Consider the following 16,689-nt stretch of genomic DNA (forward strand, 5'->3'; position numbering starts at 1 on the left):
TTTATGTTTTTTATAAAGCAATAAAGCTTTCTTATTCTGTTCTTCAAGAAGAGTATGTTGTTTTGTTGATGTGGGCAGGGCTATTTTTGGGCAGGAACGCACAGGAACAGACAAGTTGGCCACGCCCAGCAGGAACTTATTAGCATAATAGGCCACACCCAACAGCAGAAACTCATTTGGATTGGCTACAATTAGGGGTGTGTGGCCTAACATGCAAAAAGCTCTGGGTTTTGACAACAAACAAGGTAAAGAGAATAAGAAGCAAAAGGTGGGTGTGGCTGGATGACCACACTTCTGGTGACATGGGGGTGTGGCCTAGTATGCAAATGATCTGTGCTGTCAGGGGTGTGGCCTAATATGCTAATAAGTTCCTGCGGTTGGGTATGGCCTATTATGCTAATGAGTTCCTGCTGGGCTTTTTCTACACAAAAAGCCCTGGATGTGGGTAAAAACATAGAGGGACAAATGAATTTGCTTTACTTCAGCAAATGTAAAGTTTAACAATAGCTAACATGCTAAAACGTGGTAAAGGGGAAGCCACTCTCAGTATGTGGAACCTTGGTTTGAGGAGTATTTGCAAACCAGGATGCTTGGCCAAGTCTGAAGCGGCAGTTCCGATGCTGCTAAGCACCGCATAGATGGCTGCTTCTGATTTGGCTGAGTTCCATGCAAAATAAGATGATGTGCCTCGACATTATTGCAGAGGCCTCTGCGGTTCTCCAACAGTGCCAGGAGCAGCTCCTGCCAAGTTGCTAGTGAGTATCACCACTGCCCCCGGCAAAGTCACTTGTGAAGTGGTGCAAATCAGGCCAGGCACTTCCAAACCTGTGAGAGAAGAGTGAACCACAAATATAAGGACTGAGAGAGATTCCACCTGGGAACCACCAGGTGGCCCCGTCCGTGTTCCAGACTACATATCTATAATCAGGAACACACAAAATTTCATCTCACAAAACATCATATCAGATGTATCTATGCAATCCAGATCCCTAATGCACGGAATGGGGTTTCTAATGAAAGGCTCTTTCACAGAGGAGGCGTAACAGCACTGGTATGGTTTTTTTCTTCTTTCCTGGGATGCTCAAGTGGGAGGCAGGTAATTTATTTAAAAGCAAAACTGGAGAGCGTAGATGAAGTGTGATACCCCCTGCACACACACACACACACACACACACACACACAAATGATGAAGTGTGATACCCCCTGCACACACACAAATGCACACACTGCTGCCGTACCTCCCAGCAGCTGATTAACTGAGGATGGAGAAAAATGTTTTAAGTACTGGAGTAAAGAGGAGAAAGAGGCAGGGATTGCTCACCTTACCCACACTCTACCGTCAAAAGATCCAAGTCACAACTTCTTTCATTACTCAATAGAGGGATTTTTCCTGTCTTTCCTCCCCTACCTGGACTAAAAACAGCTGGAGGGGTGATTTCTGTGACGGAAACCATGCCACTTTTATGTGAAACCCAAGATGTCAAACATCTCAGAAATTTAACCCACACTGCTCTCAAACAGAGAAAGATCTCCAATCCTTTCTTGTCACAAATTTCTTGCCTCTTGTCTGATTTGGTCCTGCTTTTTATTGGTTTGTTTTATTACTGTCCTCTCCCAGTCCACACTGTAGCAACTTGCTTGCCTTCCAGCGAGTTAAGACAAACTTTCTGCCTGTCTCCTAGGAGCCCTTTCCCCACATATACCCCAAAGGGCACTACGGTCGGGGGCACAGCATCAGTTAGTGGTTCCAGGCCCAGGGAGGCCCGGCTTGCTGCAACCAGGGCCAGGGCCTTTTCAGTGGTGGCTCCTACCTGGTAGAACGAGCTCCCGGAGGAGATCAGGGCCCTGCGGGACCTCTTACAGATCCGCAGGGCCTGCAAGACAGAGCTCTTCCGCCAGGCTTTTGATTAGGAGTCACCACTACCACCACTACCACCAGCACCAACGACCCGTGGTAACAACGGGGATGGCCCTCTATGAAGATCGAACTACAGCAATATGGTGGATTGGTACCGTTGGACTGGGACAGTGTAACATCTTCAGGACACCATCTTGCTTTAATTGAAGACAAATAGCATTGAGCGCTTTATTATGTAAAATTGTTTGCTTTTATTCTGTTTTTATGTATCAGCACACAGTGCCCTTGTTTGTGAGACGCCCTGAGCCCATTCGTGGGAAGGGCGGGGTCAGGGGTCGTTTCGTAGAAAAAGAGCTAGGGGGCTCATTAGCATAACTCATTAGCATATGCCACACCCCCTGACATCACCGGAAGTGTGTCATAAGGCCACACACCCCGCCCCCAATGGTCTCGGCCACCGCCGCCGGCCTTGCAGCTCCACTGCCGAGCCCCATGAGGGGCCTGGGGGTGGACCTGCAAGGCCGGCGGGAGTGCAAGGAAGCCCCACGAAGGCCCTCCCTGGCCCCAGGCAGGCAGGGGTGGGGAGAGGCAGGGAGGAAGCAACTTACCCTCCCTCTTCTCCTGCCTCCTCCTGGCTGAATGAGGGCCGGAAGCGGGGCGGCCGGAAGCAGGGGGGGGGGCTTCGTCATGTGCCCCGCCCCCCGTACCTCACCCGGGGGAACTGCGTTCCCCCGCGTTCCCCCCCCCCGAAATGACCTCTGGGCGGGGTAGAAATTTAATAAATAATAACCCACATAATGGGTGGCTGGCCTCTGCTTCTACGCCCCATAGTTACTACCTAAATATTGCCTCTGTCCCCTGCAGGCGTTCTGCTTATGGCAGTGGGTGGGCATGTCGTTTCTGCCTCCATCCCCCTCCCAAAGTGCCAAGCAGATTCTTTGCCCTGGCAGGCAGAGCACAGGTGGAATAGGAAGCAAGCAAGACTCCACTGCTTACATAATTAAGAAAGCCCAAGACAGTGGGGCCAGTGCAGTGACTGATGTGAAAACACATACATAGAAACATCTATGGACATTATCCTCTTCAGCAGAAACATCTCTTGTGGTCGAAAGACGCACCTATAAATTAGATTATGTTATTTAAGTTGCCTTAAGACTGCTGAGTGGGGGAAACGTAGAATAGAAGTAGTTTAATAAACAAATAGTAATACACTATCCTCCTGCCAACCTAGCAGTTGGAAAGAAAGAAACTGCAAGTAGATGAATAGGTACCACTTCGGTGGGAAGGGAACAACGTTCCGTGCGCCTTGGTGTTTAGTCATGCCGGCCACATGACCACGGAAACGTCTTCGGACAGCGCTGGCTCTTCGGCTTGGAAATGGAGATGAGCATCGCAACCCTAGAGTCGGATTCGACTGGCTTTCGAGCAAGGGATCCTTTACCTTTACTTTAATACACTATCAGTTGAGTTTCTTTCCTCTTGTTGGTCCTACCACATCCCTTAGTTTGCATCAGGAAATGTGAAAAGCAGGCAGTGAGTTTCCAGAATAATGCTAATCTTAGAAGGTTTCTGAAAGTTATGAATTAATATATGAGTTAATGTGAGTTTTATATATATATAGATAGATAGATAGATAGATAGAGATATGTATATATATTAAAATACAGGGTTTTTGTTTGGTTTTTTGGGGGTTTTTTAGTTCAGTATCCATATTCACATGCCTGCTCATCTAGAAAGATTTTGGTTTGTAAAAAAAAAATTTTTTGCAGTACAGATATACTGCATGTTACCTATTGACTGGGTGAATAATAAATGATTGACAATTACACCCCTAGAGCAAACCAAAGGTAAAGCCAATAAGCAATAAAGGCTCATACACAATCACTTTACTTGGGTAAATTAAATTTGAATGCCTTTTAATCATTACACTTTCAAGGAAGTTAAAACATTACAAAGGGGTTATTTTCCCACCAACTGAATTTATGTAATGCTCGCACAAGAAAGTCGACAATACAAATCTCTTTCTGAAAACATGGTACAGCCACACTTTGATTAATGAACTACATGGCTTATACCAATGTTAAGTTAACAGAACCAATGTATTTAGACCCTGCAGTGGATTCCCCCTTGTTTTTTCTTGTGCTGTAACAGGACCTCATAATGGAGACCAACATGCAGATATATTCAATACATATTCAACGCAATGTACACAGTAAGCTAGGATTTTATACTTTGCTTACTATATTGGCAAGAGAGCTGAATTTATTTATGACACTTAGCCTTTTGTCCATGGAATTCAGGTGGTCTCCCAGCCTCCTTTTGTTACTGTCCATGGGGTCAACAACCTCAGATATGCAGACAATACCACTCTAATGGCAGAAAGTGAAGAGGACCTAAGGAGCCTCCTGCTTAGAGTAAAAGAGGAGAGCGCAAAACTGGGCTTGAAGTTCAACATCAAAAAAACTAAGATCATGGCATCCGGCCCCATCACTCCTTGGCAAATAGAAGGTGAAGTCGTGGAAGTGGTGACAGACTTCACGTTCCTGGGATCCCAGATCACAGCAGACTGTGACAGCAGCCATGAAATTAAAAGACGCCTGCTCCTTGGGAGGAAAGCGATGGCGAACCTAAACAGCATGATAAAAAGTAGAGACATCTCCCTGCCAACAAAAGTCTGCATGGTCAAAGCAATGGTATTCCCAGTAGTCATGTATGGCTGCGAGAGTTGGACTATAAGGAAGGCCGAGCGCCGAAGAATAGATTCTTTTGAACTATGGTGCTGGAGAAGACTCTTGAGAGTCCCTTGGACTGCAAGAAGATCAAATCAGTCAATCCTAAAAGAAATCAACCCTGACTGTTCCCTGGAAGGCCAGATAATGAAACTGAAGCTCAAATACTTTGGCCACCAAATGAGAAGGGAGCACTCACTGGAGAAGACCCTGATGCTGGGAAAGATTGAAGGTCAAAGAAGACGGGGACGGCAAAGGATGAGATGGTTGGGCAGTGTCATTGACGCAACGAACATGAAATTGAGCCAACTTCAGAGGACAGCGGAAGACAGGAGGGCCTTGCGGGAGCTGGTCCATGGGGTCGCGAAGGGTCGGACTCGACTGTGCGACTGAACAACAACAACAACCCAGCCTCCTCCAGGCCAGACCTAGACTGAGGCCTGCTTAGCTTCATCAAGGTTGCTGCATCGTGTGCCTTCAGACAATGTTCAATATGGGACATGCCCAGCTTGTCTTCACAAGATCGGCTTCCATATCTAGACCACAAGATATCTAGATAGGTTTACTGGAAGACAGCACACACACCCTTGGTGGGAACCTGACCTTGGTGTAAAGTGGCAAGAACCCATTTATAAATTGCCAATTTCTGTAAATAAAGCAATTCGTCTAACACCTCACCCAAAGAGTAATTGTCAATGGCATTTCATCTGTTTGGAGGGAGATGCCATGGATGCCACAGGGATTGGTTCTGGGTCCAGTACTTTTCAATATTTTTTTTCAATGACCTGAATGAGAGGGTGGAGGGACTACTCATTAAATTCTCAGATGACATCAAATTGGGAGGAGTAGTGTACACACTGGAAGACAGAGATAGACTTCAACAAGATCTGAACACACTGGAAAAATGGGCAGATGTCAACAAGATGTGATACAACAAGGATATATGCACAGTTCTATATTGGGGTAACAAAAATGAGAAGCATGCATACTGTGTGTGGGATACATTTCTGGGTAGCAGTGTGTGTGAACAAGATCATGTAGTACGGGTGGACTGTATGCTAAATATGAGCAGCCAAGAGCAAAAAAAAAGGCTAATATCGTCTTTGGGGTGTACAATCTCCAAAGTGCATGATATAATCCCAATGTACACTGCATTGGTCAGGCCGTACCTGTAGTACTGTGCAGTTTTGGAGGCCTCACTTCAAAAAGGATGTGGACAAACTGGAGTGGGTGCAAAGGAGAGTGACAAGGATGATCGGGGGCCTGGAGACCAAGCCATGCGAGGAAAGGCTGAGACACTTGGGCATATTCAGTCTGGAGAAAAGGAGGTTGAGGGGGGGCATGAGTGCTCTGTTTAAGTATTTGAAGGGCTGTCACTTACAGGAGGGCAGGGAGCTGTTCCTGTTGGCAGCATAGGATAGAACTCACAATACTGGGTTTAAATTATGGTCAGAAAGGCACAGGCTGGATATTAGAGTTCTGTGCGCCTTGGTGTTTAGTCATGCCGGTCACATGACCACAGAAATGTCTTTGGACAGCACTGGCTCTTCGGCTTTGAAACGGAGATGAACACTGCAACCCTAGAGTCAGAATCGACTGGCTTTCGAGCAAGGGAACCTTCACTTTACTCTTAAGCAGAGGTCATTTCGGGGGGATCGCGGGGGAACGCAGTTCCCCCGGGTGAGGTGCGGGGGAGCACACGACAAAGCCCCGCCCCCTGCTTCCAGCCGCCCCGCTTCCGGCCCTCATTCACCAGGAGGAGGCAGGAGAAGAGGGAGGGTAAGTTGCTTCCTCCCCGCCTCTCCCCACCCCTGCCTGCCTGGGGCCAGGGAGGGCCTTGGCGGGGCTTCCTCGCACTCCCGCCGGCCTTGCAGGTGCACCGCCGGGTCCCTGATGTCAGGGGTGTGGCATATGCTAATGAGTTATGCTAATGAGTTCCCCTAGCTCTTTTTCTACGAAACGACCCCTGCTCTTAAGAGTAGTTCAGCAGTGGAATCGGCTGCCTATGGAGGTGGTGAGCTCCCCCTCACTGGCAGTCTTCAAGCAGTGGCTGGACAAACACTTGTCAGGGATGCTCTAGGCTGATCCACCACTGAGCAGGGGGTTGGACTAGATGTCCTCTATGGCCCCTTCCAACTCTATGCTTCTATGATTCTATTGCTCCTAAATTGGCAAAGCTGTAACAATTATTCGTATAGAATGACATTACTACATGGCCTTTTTACTGATGGGGGGAAAGGAAGAAAAATTCCAGTCAAGTTTATACTAATAAACTGGAGGTTATCAAGTGTTTGATTCACCGTGCACGTACACACACACACACACACACACACACACAGACAGAGCCTTTGCTCCCCAGAGCAGCTGGAATATATAAGCATTATGGATATGTATGGGGAGTCAACAGCAGACCACACTGGGCAGATCACTTTTCAGCACTGAGGCCCCCAAAAGGTAGAAAGAATCAGAATTAGGCTTATTCTAGGTAGAATTCTGTCTCCATTTATTAAATTAGTTCTTTAAGATTGTTAATATTTTGAACAGAAAAAAGGACTACACAAATATCTTTTAATTAATATTTATCCAATTCAAAATTAAAATCTAGAGTTGATTAATATGTTGCATTATTAAAATGTAATGTATCTTTTGGTAGCTGGAAGAAAATGCTGCTGGAATCTGCAATCTGTAACTCTAAATTCATTAAATTGACTTTAATCCTGAAACATAACTTTGAGAGATGGGAGACCCATGTAGACCACCATTAAATTTTTGGAGAAAAGATGGGATAAATGTAATAGATTTTAAACAAAGCTTCGTTTTTTTCTGTTGCCCTTTTATATCCATTAAAACAAGACAGAATATAATTCTGTAGTAATAAATAGGTTTTTTAAAATACAGTTTTAATTCAGTTGAATTAATAGTGTACATGTGTTAACACCCTCTGCTGAACTGTAGATACTGATTATGAATCTAGTTTAGAATAATGACAGCGATGAGATTAAAAATCTTAGGATACATACATGAAAACTTTAAACCAACTTGTTCATGTAGAACAGAGTAATATAGTCACTGGGATTAGTTGTAAATACAAAGTTTAAGAATGAATGAAAGCTACCCTCCTATGTCGGCGATGTTTCAACAGTTACAGTGAAGCACACTAGTTAATATACTGTGAACAGCCATATGTTAATAATCTTTCACTCCTCTCTTCCTTCTTTTCTTAATAGCAGACTCATAGGCTTTACCATATGGACTGTAGAACACTGAACTCCTGATCTGACATAATGAAAAGAGAAACTGATCCAAATCATTCTCAAAGGGGTTGTGCTAGCACCTGTTGTCAGGACCAATATGCATCCATTGTATTAGCATCACTCCCTACCATTTTGGTTTGCACTTGGCCAGATTGCCTTTGCTAGATCAAGAATGGTCTGCCAGATTTTACAGAGTATCTAGGTAAAAATTTATCCATTTATTGAGATTTTTACCCTGCCCTCCCTGCGGAGCGGGCTCAGGGCGGCTTACAAGGGGCAAAGCCCATATAAAACAGATAAAAACAATAAAAACATTAATAACAGTTGTACTCAATTTAAAAACAAGATGGTCTCCGGATACGTGCCAGATAGTAAACAGACAGTTCTCCAGGGATGATGTTAACCTATAGCGTATCCTAACCAGGTAAATCCAGTGGTATCAGTCATGCAGAAATTGTGGTGGATCTTCCCGGGCCATCCTTAACCCCGATGTTGTACACCGCATTAGTGGCAGTGGTAGTGGTGCCCCCTATGTGAAAGCCTGGTGGAAGAGCTCCGTCTTACAGGCCCTGTGGAACTGCATAAGGTCCTGCAGGGCCCTGATCTCCTCCGGGAGCTTGTTCCACCAGGTAGGGGCCGCCACTGAAAAGGATCTGGCCCTAGTCATGGCGAGCCTTGCCTCCCGGGGGCCTGGAACCACCAGGCGATGTTGTGCCCCGGACCAAAGGGCTCTTGGGGGTATATGTGAGGAAAGGCAAGTCGGACCCTGGAGGTTGGCTGGTAAAAGAAATGTGAGGAATGGGATTGGCCACTCAGCAAGTCTGAATCTGAGCTCCCTGAGACAATGGCCGGCTCCTCAAGGAAAGAGCTGAGGCCTGCGGGCCTCATCAGGTCCAGATTAAGACCTTTAGAGGCCCAAAGACCTGAAGATATTCGGGGGGGGGGGCATATATATATAATATAATATAAAAATACCAAACTGTAAAATAAAAAATCGTTTTTTGAAATTACACAAAACATAAATGGATGCAGAAATTAAAATAGGATATTTCTAGATTTTCCTGACTGCAAAATTCTGGATAAGTCGTTCAAAATTCTGAATATGTACTTTGACTCGACAAAGTATGTCCACTTCCATATACAATAGGTCCAAAGGAGTTAGCTGTGTTAGTCTGTTGCTGCAAAATAGTAAAAAGCCCAGTAGCACCTTTAAGACTAACAAACTTTATTGTAACATAAGTTTTCGAGAAACACAGCTCTCTTCGTTAGATGCATCGGACGAAGAGAGCTGTGTTTCCCGAAAGCTTATGCTACAATAAAGTTTGTTAGTCTTAAAGGTACTACTGGGCTTTTTACTATTATACACAATAGGGAAAGTGAATCCACTCTGTCCTAACACACTGTTGTTCTCCAAGGATTTTTTTTCCAGCTGAGAAAAAGAGCATTCTAGAGAGCAGTTAGTAATAATCAATGTTAGAAAAATATGTAGTGCGATCTCTGCATCTGGAAATACAAATTGTATTCCAACTTTCAATGTCATGAAGATCAACTTTCAACTTTCCACTGTCATGAAGATCAATGCGACTGAAGTTATTTCCTATCTCATTAGACTGTATGTATGAAATAGTAGAACTACCATAGTTCTCCACAGAGATTCATGATCATGTCAACAGGGTATGTAATGTCTTATATCTGAGGATCAAGCAGAAACCAAGGGGGAAAAACACTGAACCTAACAATGAACTTCAAAACCAAGCAAAGGTTAGTGAAAAGGAGGGCCAATATTAAAACCTTTCCATAAAAGATAAAAAGAGGTACATGTATTTATTAATAATAATAACAAATTTTAAAACATATATAGAGGCCCATTTGCAACCAATGTATATAAAACATAACAATATCAAGGGTTTACAAAGTTGACCTTACGCGTTTCGGCCAAATAGGCCTTCCTCAGAGGTCATGCATATGTGGCAAGATGGTTAATAATTATTTTCACATAAACACAATCAGAAATATATACAAAGTATAGATTCAATGAGGACCATAAAGTAAATTGTTCAAAAGTAAAATCACCAGGCACAACGTAAATATGCACATAAGACCTTTAAAGTGCAGTCACTAGCCCAGTGATTATAAACTTGTGGTCCAAAAATTTCCTTCTTTGATTGTGTTGCCGCAGCATTCATAAGGATGACATGGAGAATGCTCAAGTAACATCCAGGCGTCCAACACAGTAAACTAGCTTTTGGAAACCTTGGGGATATTGTTCATCAGATAAATCCTTATAATTTAGAAAAGAAAATCTACATGGTACTTCTTTGTATGCTTCACTTCTCCTCTTCATATGAGCTTCAAATGCATCTATTACAGTGTAGTTTCAGAGGGTAGTCTTACACATGGAATTCCCTTCCACTGAATCAGACCAGTGGTCCATCAAAGTATTGCCTACTCAGACTGGCAGCAGCTCTCCAGGGTCTCGGGCTGAGGTCTTTCATATCACCTACTGCCTGGATTTTTTAACTGGAGATGCAGGGGATTGAACCTGGGACCTTCTGCATGCCAAGCAGATGCTCTGCCACTAAGCCACATCCCCTCCCTGATGTCATGCTGGTCTGCCACAGAGCAGCTAGATTCAAGTCCAGTAGCAGCATGGAGAATAAGATTTTGGGAGTAAAAGCTTCTGAGAGTCAAAGTTCCCTTCACCAGGTATACCTAACAAAAGGAGATCTGACATTCAAAAGATGATACCCCCAAAATTTTGTTAGTCTCAAAGGTGCTACTGGACTTGAATCTAGCAATTTTAGCATAAGAAGAAGATAAAGCACAATTTGTCTCGAAGATTCAGTCCCTATAACTGACCCCCTCATCCAGTGCCAAATGGCACACTGCCAGCAAACAGTACGCATATGGACAGCACCAGGGGTCCTTTCGTAGAAAAAAGAGGTGCAGGAGCTCATTAGCACAACTCATTAGCATAACTCATCTGCATATGCCACACCCCCTGACATCACCGGAAGTGTGTCAGAAGGCAACACCCACCGCTCAGGCTCCACTGGACCGTGTTGGATTGCTAGCTATGGTGGAGGGGGGGAATGTGCAGATCTGTCCTCGCAGAGGAGGGAGAGCTTGTACCTGAATAAAACTTGGTCTTAAAGGTCCCACTGGACTGTTTTGGGCCGGGGGGCCGGGGGGGGGCTCTGCAACTTGCCTGGCTGCTTCTTGCTCTGACTGAGGGCTGCTGGGAGCAGGGGGTGGGGCTTGTTGCATGTGCCCGCCCCCTGGGCTCTTTACTGCCGGAGCTCCGCTCCTGTGCGCTCCTGCAGGAAATGACCCCTGGACAGCACATATACCAGTTCGGGGGGGGGGGCTGAAGCCGCAGAGCAGGGGCTGAAGAGGAGTATGGAAGTGGCTTGCTCACACACCCTGAGGTGTGTGTGGGAAAGCAGGGCAGCGGTGACTTCCCCATGGCACAACAAAGTTATTAGCCTCGGGTGCCAAAAATCCTTAGACCAACACTGCTTGCTCACCTGCTTGCCTCTCTTCTGATCAGATCCAGCCTCCCTCCCGCTTTGACTGTTGCCTGTATCATCTGCTTGGCCCAATTGCTAAGTAGATCTCCTTGGAATGCTCTCCATAGCTGACGTGCCAATCGGAGGATCATGGAACTAGGCGGTGCCAAACAATTTCCCGGTACAGAAAAGGATAGGTAATTCTCCCCCACATCTTCTTTACCATCTCTGCTTACTTATTGCTCCCCTTCTTATTCTCTCAGGTACACACTGCTCCGTGGGAGTAACGATTGTGTGGATTCCAGAACTGGATACTCACATTCAGGGGTCATTTCCTGCGGGAGCGCACAGGAGCGGAGCTCCAGCAGTAAGGAGCCCAGGGGGTGTTGCACATGCAGCAAGCCCCGCCCCCTGCTCCCAGCAGCCCTCAGTCGGGCCACAAGGAGCAAGAAGCAACCAGGGAAGTTGCAGAGCCCCCCCCCCCACCTTCAGGTACGAGCTGTCCCTCCTCTGTGAGGACAGATCTGCACACACACCCTTAATAGCTAGCAATCCAAAACAGTCCAGTGGAGCCTGAGCGGTGGGTGTTGCCTTCTGACACACTTCCGGTGATGTCAGGGTGTGTGGCATATGCAAATACGTCATGCAAATAAGTTATGCTAATGAGCTCCTGCACCCCTTTTTCTACGAAATGACCCCTGCTCATATTGATGGGCTATGGGGTATTTTGTGTTGATATATAATGAAATACTGCTCTGACTGTTTGACTGCAACCCTGATTCTCTTGGATCTCCGATTATTCCTATTAATTACAGCCTTTGTTTGCCTTTCTAAACCTGCTTTGGAACTCTGTCACTTTTCATTTCAATCCTGCACAATTATCAGGAAGTAAGCCCCCTTCAGCTAAACGGGAAAAGAAACATACAAGGAAACATACAAGACTTTTTTTTTTTTTTTGCTGACATTGAAATCACCAGTCACAATTTACAAAGAATCCAGGGACGTTTAAAGACTAACAAAATTTATCCCAGCATAAGCTTTTGTGAATCAAGAAGGAGTGAGCTCTGATTCATGAATGTTTATGCTGGAATAAATTTTGTTTGTCTTTAAGGGGGTACTGGATGCCTGTTTAATTTTGCTACGGCAAACAAACACAGCTACCCTGCTGGAACGGAAAACTGCTTTCCTCAGATGATCCTTGTTCTGTATTGAAAACTATGTTAAGTCTGAACAAGGATTGTAAATAAACCAATCAGAGCTGCGCAATGTTCAGGAGGGAAGCACTCTGATTGGACCTTATCTCTAAATAGTTATTCGTTGTTAGTTGACATGTGGGCGTCGCCTCCCAAGCCCGGACTGTTTAAAAGAGAGCCTGTTGCTCTATGTTTTTGTCTCGTTCTGATTTCTTCTGACTTCGTTAATAAAGCTGATTCACTGTTCACTAGCTGTGTTGAGTCTCGTACTTAACAATCCTTCTGGCCTAAATTAATCCTCTGTAATTTTAGGATGCTGTTTACTGCAGAAACGGCAGATATCTCACGTGGGTCCAGTATCCCCCCCCCTTTTAAAGCTTAGTTTTGATTAAATAGACAAGAAAGGAATTATATCCAAACCCCATAGTCTGTATGATACTGGATTGTGCCCTTAGTTCTTGGGACATAGAAAACTGGTGTAGTGTAACTGACAAATGGTTTCACTCAGACTAAGGAATCCTGGGTTTAAATTTACACAGACACACAGAAGTAATGACATCAGTCAAGAAGCTCATTGGTTGGCCTTTGGGAAGTCACTTCCTCTCTGCTTAACTTTTCCAAACAGGCTTGTTGTGACAATAAAATGGGGGGGGAAATCTGTTATAGCTTCCCTGTTCCTTGGAGAGATACATTTCCGTTTTTGACCTGGTTAGCATCTAATCATGGGGTTTGTGGACCATTTTAATAGCCAGTAGTACTGTAGTACTTTTGAACTATGGTGCTGGAGAAGACTTGTGAGAGTCCCTTGGACTGCAAGAAGATCAAATCAGTCAATCCTAAAAGAAATCAACCTGGACTGTTCCCTGGAAGGCCAGATAATGAAACTGAAGCTCAAATACTTTGGCCACCAAATGAGAAGGGAGCACTCCCTGGAGAAGACCCTGATGCTGGGAAAGATTGAAGGTCAAAGAAGACGGGGACGGCAAAGGATGAGATGGTTAGACAGTGTCATAGATGCAACAAACATGAAATTGAGCAAACTTCAGAGGATGGCGGAAGACAGGAAGGCCCGGCGTGATCTGGTCCATGGGGTCGCGAAGAGTCGGACTCAACTGTGCGACTGAACAACAAAAAGTACTGTAGTCCAAAAGGCTGGCATCCTTTATATCAGACAGTTCTTTTAGAGTATATTAAATCTAAAAAAAATTATCAAAATGTTTATACTCCCATCTTTCTCTGGGCACACTTTGAATGTAAATATTGTGAATACAATTCTGAATACTATTAAATCTGAATTGGAATAGAGGAAAGAAGCTCATCATTGTCACCCATTTCAAACTTCACCAAGTTTAAAAATAAAGCAGGCTGAGTACTGGAAAATCTTGTTTAGAAAGAGTGGGGGAGCATCCCCTAGTGGCCTATAAGTAGAAAGCAGACTTAAAACTTGGGCTGAAAAACGGTTAGTAGGTAATAACCAATTTTTATAATCCTTGGACTCCAAGAAGATCAAATCAGTCAATCCTAAAAGAAATCAACCCTGACTGTTCCCTGGAAGGCCAGATAATGAAACTGAAGCTCAAATACTTTGGCCACCAAATGAGAAGGGAGCACTCCCTGGAGAAGACCCTGATGCTGGGAAAGATTGAAGGTCAAAGAAGACGGGGACGGCAAAGGATGAGATGGTTGGACAGTGTCATAGATGCAACGAACATGAAACTAAGCAAACTTCAGAGGACAGCGGAAGACAGGAGGGCCTGGCGGGATCTAGTCCATGGGGTCGCGAAGAGTCGGACTCGACTGTGCGACTGAACAACAACAAAAATAATAAAATTGAAGATTTCCCCTAATTTTCCCATGTGTTGATGTATAATTTAACTGTTGGCCTTTGCACAGAGATCAGGCACTGTTCCTCGAGTTTCTGTTCAGTGCATATTTTTGGATCATAAACATTGGCACGCTTATAGAACAAAGTTTGAATCCAGTGGCACCTTTAAGACCAACAAAATGTAATTCAAGGTATGAGCTTTCCTGTGCACGCACACTTGGCTGACTATAAAATAGCCAGTGGAAACACAACACTGACAGGCTGTTTCCATGTATACAGATGCTGACACTTGCATATGCTACGCTGGAAGAGGATAAAGTGTGCATGCACATGAAAGCTTATATCCAGAATTAAACTTTGTTGGTCTTAAAGGTGCCACTGGACTCAAACTTCATTCTATTGCTTCAGACCAATAAGGCTACCCATCTGAATCTAGAAGAGGATAGACAGTGGAGAGTTGTATCTATTTGCACCTCCCTTGATATCACTGTGACTTTCTATGTCATTTCGACTGAGAAGAATACCAGGCAAATTACTGCTTGAATACAGACAGCAGGGGTCATTTCCTCCAGGAGCACAGGAGTGAAGCTCCAGCAGTACAGAGCCCAGGTGGCGGCCACATGCAACAAGCCCCACCCCCTGCTCCCAGCAGCCCTCAGTCAGAGCAAGAAGCAGACAGGTTAGTTGCAGAGCCCCCCCCCCAGTCCCCCGTCCAAAACAGTCCAGTGGCACCTTTAAGACCAAGTTTTATTCAGGTACAAGCTCTCCCTCCTCTACAAGGACCAGGACCGTAGCTCGCATGGGGCCCACCCCCCATGGGTTTTGCGGGCCCCCTCCCCCAATCCTCTGCTCCCCCTCCCCCCATCGCCGTGGAGCGCTCCAGGCTTCCTGAGCGGGAAGGAGGAACCGGTAAAACCGTCCGGGACACGTGGGCAGGCGCGGGGGCGGAGGCGGCTTCTTAGGCAGCGCCAGGCGCCGGTACAGGGCCCGGTTGGAGTGAGCCAGCTATTAATTGGCCGCTTTGCACACGCATTCCAGCCACAGGCCAGTTGTCATCGGCATTATTTTGACTGGGCAACCCTAGGTAAGAATGATGCTTGCAGCCCCCCCCCCACTTTCCCCAGGGGCCCCCCACTAAAAAGGTCCTAGCTACGGGCCTGGAGGACAGATCTGCATGCCCCCCCCCAATAGCTAGCAATCCAAAAACAGTCCAGTGGAGCCTGAGCGGTGGGTGCTGCCTTCTGACACACTTCCAGTGATGTCAGGGGGTGTGGCATATGCAAATGAGTTATGCTAATGAGCTCCTGCACCTCTTTTTCCACGAAATGACCCCTGACAGACAGTATTGCGCTTTGCAAATCAGAGCAGATCTGCTATTTGCCATCTATCGCAGCAGATTATCCCTCTCTATATCTCCTTGCATAGGACAGGTACAGATTCTTGGGAAACAGTAGAAGCTGCTTCTTCTCCTGAGCTGCCGCTGACCAGCCAAGTTAAGGCACTCGCGCGCGTCCAGCGCATAGGGTTACACGTCCAGCCGCGGAGGCTCCCCAATTCGTTTAGGTTCCGATTTGCGGCTGGATGGGCCAAAGTACAACTCTGCAGTCTATGCCACAGCGTCATGGCATTTCCGTGTTTTCCTGCCTGCCTCCTAAGAGTGGAAGACGCTCCGGATCATCCCCGCACTTTAGCTCTGGGGTTTGCTGATTTAGAGACTATGCTATTTTTTATGCTTTTTTGCTATTTATGCTATTTAGAGACTATGCTATGCTGATTTAGAGACTCTCCCCTCCCCTTCTCCCCCCTTCTTTCCCATCCAGCCTCAAAAATGCTCAACCCTCCCCGAGTCCCCGCTGACAGCGATTCCACCCTGCTGCTTGGAAGGCGTCAGTCCGGGCCAGGCGCGGCGACAGCCCCGCACGCCTGAGACTCCGCCTTTTCCGCGGACAACCGGAGCTCAGTCGCCTGTTGAGCAGAAGAGGGCAGAGAGCGCTGGGAGTCGGCTCGGGGGACGGGCCACACGCAGGGAGCGCTCTGCGAGAAAAACAGGGTTTACTTACCAGTAACTGTTGTTCATCCAGTTGTCCTGTGCAGGCACACATGGGATCTGCGCACGCGCAGGCCTGCCGCGGAAGATTTTTTCTAGCTTGACAACTAGTGGGAGGAGCTTCCCCTGTGCGCGAATGAGAGCGCTTCCCTCCAATGAGGCGCTATAAAAGGGAAAGCTCCACACACACACCCTCAGTTCTCCCGCAGCCGCCACGAGCCTTATATACTGTTAAATATAAAGAGAGAGACACTCTCACCCGATGTGCAGTTGT

The 16,689-nt window shown here is 46.1% G+C and overlaps 1 long non-coding RNA gene across 1 annotated transcript in view; it reads right to left on the bottom strand.

Moving 5' to 3' along the window:
* Nucleotides 1-378: 378 nt before the first annotated feature.
* The window catches only part of LOC107120028, a 24,189-nt gene continuing 7,878 nt past the window's right edge, over nt 379-16,689 (bottom strand). The window contains exon 3 of the long non-coding RNA XR_001482814.1: nt 379-825. This is a non-coding gene — a long non-coding RNA (uncharacterized LOC107120028). The remainder of the gene's footprint in view (nt 826-16,689) is intronic.

The sequence above is a fragment of the Gekko japonicus genome, unplaced genomic scaffold (assembly GCF_001447785.1).
Source record: "Gekko japonicus isolate JY-2015 unplaced genomic scaffold, Gekko_japonicus_V1.1 scaffold2342, whole genome shotgun sequence".
NCBI lineage: Eukaryota > Metazoa > Chordata > Lepidosauria > Squamata > Gekkonidae > Gekko > Gekko japonicus.